The following is a 4919-nucleotide window of genomic DNA, read 5'->3' on the forward strand; positions in this document are numbered from 1 at the left end:
CTTTTGGAGACTGCTACTGTACCAACTCGTCGAGCAACAGCTTGGGCATTCATGTTGCATGTTCAGGTTTTAGGGCAACATCCCTCTGCCCTCACCCGGCCCAAGTAGCTGGACATGATGGGCAGATGTGAGATGAGGCATGGAAACCCTCCCACCCTGGGAAACTGCTCCAAAAAAGCAAGGATATATAGCCATAGGCTTGCCTTTGAACCAGACCAGAGTCCAGATAAACCCCATCAAAATGTCTAATCCCTATTTGCCTGGATGGACGTCGCTCGTCAGTGTGTAATCTAGAGTTGGTGATGTGTTCTGGGCTCCTCAGAGAGAGTGAATGATGGGAATGCTGGGTGCTGTCCTCCTGACCTCTGAAATGTCAGGAGGAAACAGACAAAATCTTCCCAAGCATCAGTGGCTCCAGTGGTGTTAGCAGGGAAGCATCATAAATTCATCCCAGTGTGGAGAAAAATCAACAGGTGCCATGCGGACACTAACCGTCAGACAGGGGAGGGACAGAAATAGCTATGAAGATAAAGCAAAACAAAAAAGACAATCTTTTTATGGTAAACCTGCTGACTGCAGAAAATGGATTCAAAGACATAATGGAGACACAGTAAGCATGCAAAGAAAGCCCTTTTTAAAGCCTAATGAAAAACAAAGCCCAATCATATGGGAGCTGAAAACTGACAGCATCTCACCACTGGAGGCTCAGCACACCAAATTCAAAAGCAGCACAGCTCCCAGCAACTACACCCAAGCACTTTTCCACACACACAGCAGAACACACTCAAAGCTAACCACTCAGACTGCGTTCTCTTCTTCTGCTCTTCTACAGCAGAAAACAGCTACTACAGAACAGTGCTTTCTACCACTCTTATGCTCAGAAGGAAACACTACAGCTCCTCATCAAGGTTAGTAAAACTAGCCTTTAACACCTACCCTTCTCTACTCACCAACTACAGAAATGACCCCAGAAAGCACAGCCTTAGCCAACAAACACCCTGCCAGTCACAGACCATTCCAGCACATTCTCCTCTAACTGCTGGTTGCTACAATTTGGTCTACACAAGACAGAGAGCACTATGAGAAGCCCAACATGAGCAGATTCTGGCTCTCAACTCTGCCCTCCATGGCCCCCTTCCATAGGCTGCCTCTCAAAGCAAAGCTGCTCAAAGTAGCCATCCCCTTTCATTTGCATAAACTGAAGACACAGACAGGCCACTCCACCAATCTTCTCCTTCTCCCTGCTCCGCCGAGCCTAAGACAACAATCCTCTAGCTGGCCAAGCCAAGAGCTCTCTAGAAACTATAACCTACACAGTTTTGGATACCCGGAGCATGTTTCTTTGGCACCAGTGACCATAATGGAGGAAGTCAGCCATGGGGAGCCAGGCTCTCCAACAAGGGGTGTTTCCTGAACCTGAGGCCCAGTCTCATCATTCTCCAGGGAGCAGGAACCCCCTGGAGAATTTTTTTGGGACCCACCCCAGAAGCTTTGACTCAAAAGTAGTGTTCTGTTTTTTAGTTTTTATTGATATTCACTGATAAGTTACCAGGTTTTTTAATTAAAGGAGTTCAGATTTTACTGATTTACACCCATTTATCAAGCCACTCAATATTTTTGGGGTATTTATTTTTGTTAAACACTAATGCTTTACGCGATTGTTGTGTCCTGAAGCTCTGAGATAGAAGCAGTCTTGCAGTGTAAAATACAGAACACACACACAGCGGAGGTCAGAAAAAAATCAAACAATATTAATATCACGCTATGATTGGCTCACAAGGAAATGCTGCCCACCTATTTTCTTTGCATCTATTTAGTGTGGCACTGAATTTAATCAATCCTCCACAGATAAAGATAAGATAAAAAGGTAAACATGGAACAAAACCACAAATCTCTGCCTGAATATCAGCAAGAAAATCAGCACATAGAAATTTTCAAGAAAAGTAAAGACAGAAGTGAAGAGGATCCATTGTGCTGCAAGTACTCCAGCATTGAGATCAGTACTCACGCTGACGGAATAAAAAGCAAGCAACACAAGAAGCTTAAAGAAGAAAGTGAGCTTTGGGATAAACAGTCAGTATCAGGAGCTTTCACCAGGGCATTAATGAAAGAGAGAATATAGCCATGAATTTGTGTGTGCTCTTTGTTTTGCTGGACACTCACTATTAATTGCAGAGGAGCCTATTAGTGACTTTATGTGACAATACTGTCCAGCAGCAAAAACCCTTCCTAATGCAGACAACTTCACTCGTAAGTATCTGAAATAAAATGACAATGCTTTAGTAGCTAAAATGATAGAACGAATTGCTGGAAATGTGGTGTATAGTCTGATTTTTTATTAGTCTCCTGATGCTTTCAACTGTCCGATTCTTGGCCTTTTGTTTTTGTTTCTTTATTTCAAAGTGAATAAATCTGCATTGTTTTGTGCTGAGGTGATATTCATCCCCTCTGCTGACACTGATTTTGTCGACACAGGAAAAACTGACCTGTTTGAGATGTATCAACTAACTTGGGAAAATGGGGCCACAACTAACATTGATTCTGCTTCCAACATGGCTAAATTTACACAGGAGATTAAACTCAATCAGAAACCAGAGCTGCTACGTATTACCTGTCCTGCTCAATGCTGTGCTGTCAGCAGCTACTGTTACAGAAGAAATGAAAGAAGTGAATTTTTGCATCATTGGATTCAGGGCCATTTTCAAGCATGTGAACAAGTTGAAGGCTTTGTTTTACACAGTGCGAGATGAGTACAGAGCCAACTTCTGATTACCCTCCCCTGTTTTGCCACATTGGTGGATGAGCTTGTACTTTGCTGCCAGCCATGTAAATAATGCGAGGACTGTGCTAATGCATCTCCTAGACCAATGGTTCCCAAACTTGTTCCGCTCTTTGTGCAGGGAAAGCCCCTGGCGGGCCGGGCCAGTTTGTTTACCTGCCGCGTCCGCAGGTTCGGCCGATCGTGGCTTCCAGTGGCCATGGTTCACTGCTCCAGGCCAATGGGAGCTGCTGAAAGCGGCACGGGCCGAGGGACTGCTGAATATTCTTTTTGGAATGTCATCCAGGTGTTTCACCCCCTTCCTCAAACTGAATTTGGCAGTAGACTATGACCATTACGCCAGAGTGGCTCAACTATTTGCCACTAAAGATGAAGTTTCAAATCTGAAAAGGGAATTTACTACTTATATGAACTTGCCTAACCCCGACAATGCGAAACTGGATGTGCTGGCTTTTTGGAACAGTCATCAAGACACACTGCCCAACTTCAGCTAAGTGGCACGGTGAGCTTTGAGTTTACCCACTGGATCTATTGATGCAGAGCACTTATTTTCAAAGTTGGATGACCTCTAAGCCAGCAAGAGGATACTTTGAAGATACTTTGAAGATACTTTGTGCGTATATACAAACCAGAACTTTTGAAAAAAAACTACCAGCTCTGAGACAGACAAAATATATTTAGTGCATTAAAAAAAGAAGTTTCAATTATACTGTAGTAAAATGTGTATATTACAAAAGCTTTTTTCTTTCTTTCCCTCCCCCCTGATTTTTCATGTTTTTCTTATTTTTTTAATTTTTAACATGATTTCATCCCAGGTTTAATTGTTGGAAAATAAACTGAAAAAGTCCCGGATTTTTTTTTTACAAATAAAAAAAGAAAGCATGGGATTCTACTTAAAAGCCAGGATATATACCAGAGGCTTTCCTTTGACCTGGACCAGAGTCCAGATAAATGTCACCAAAATTTCTAATCACTTTTCACCTGGGTGAAAGTCACTCAGCAGTGTGTAACCTAGAGTTAGTGATGTGTGCTATGCTCCTCAGAGAGTGTGAATGGTGGGAATGCTGGTTGCTGTTCTCCTGATCTTAGAAATACCAGTGGGAACAAACAAAAACTTCCCAGGCATCAGTGGATCCAGTGGTGTTAGCAGTGAAGAATCATCCATTCATTCCAGTATGGAGGACAATCGACAGGGTACCACAAAGAGACAATCTGTCAGATTTAGCAAAGGAACAGAAATAGCTATGAAGCAGAACAAACAAGAGAATAAACACAATCTTTCTATGGTAAACCTGTTGACTAGAGTTTGGAGCAAAAACATAAAAGAGACAGTACGCATACAAAGAAAGCCCTTTCCTAAAAACTATTGAAAAACACAGCTGACTCACACAGTACCTGAGAGCAAACAGAGCATTTCATTGCAGGGGACTCAGCACACCTAACCCACAAGCAGTACAGATCCCAGCACCCACACCCAAACTCTTTTTCACACACCCAGCACAATAAGCTCAAAGCTAACCACTCAGACTGAGCTCCCTTCTCCTGAAAAAAAGCAAGACATTCGTCTACAGCAGAAAGTAGCTGTCACAGAATAGCATTTTTTACCACAATCATGCTCAGAAAGAAACACTACAGCTCCTCATTGTGGTTAGCAAGACCAGGCTTTTACAGCCACCCTTCTCCAGTCACCAACTAGAGAAATGACCCCCTGAAAGCATAGTCTTAACCAACACCCACCCTGCCAGTCACAGACCATTCCAGCACATTCTCCTCTAACTGCTGGTTGCTACAATTTGGCCTTCACGAGACAGAGAACACTATAAGAAGCCCCAGGTGAGCAGATCCTGGCTCTCAACTCTGCCCTCCATGGCCCCCTTCCATAGGCTGCCCCTCAAGCAAAGTGGCTCAAAGTAGCCATCCCCTTTCATTTGCATAAACTGAAGGCACAGGCAGGCCACTCCACCAATCTTCTCCCTGCTCCCTTCTCTGCAATGCCTAAGACAACAATCCTCTAGCTGGCTAAGCCAAGAACTCTCTAGAAACTATAACCTACACAGTTTTGGACACCCAGGGCATGTTTCTTTGGCACCAGTGACCATAATGGAGGAAGTCAGCCATGGGGAGCCAGGATCACCATGAG

At 43.7% G+C, this 4919-nt stretch overlaps 1 non-coding gene and 1 pseudogene across 1 annotated transcript; both read right to left on the bottom strand.

The window, feature by feature from the left end:
- Positions 1-793: 793 nt before the first annotated feature.
- On the bottom strand, positions 794-984 carry LOC125633089 (small nucleolar RNA U3; annotated as a pseudogene).
- A 3312-nt stretch (positions 985-4296) lies between these two features.
- On the bottom strand, positions 4297-4503 carry LOC125633086 (small nucleolar RNA U3). The gene has a single exon (XR_007355477.1). It is a non-coding gene; the product is annotated as a small nucleolar RNA U3 (small nucleolar RNA).
- Positions 4504-4919: the final 416 nt, after the last annotated feature.

Source organism: Caretta caretta, chromosome 2 (genome assembly GCF_965140235.1).
Source record: "Caretta caretta isolate rCarCar2 chromosome 2, rCarCar1.hap1, whole genome shotgun sequence".
Taxonomy (NCBI): Eukaryota; Metazoa; Chordata; order Testudines; family Cheloniidae; genus Caretta; species Caretta caretta.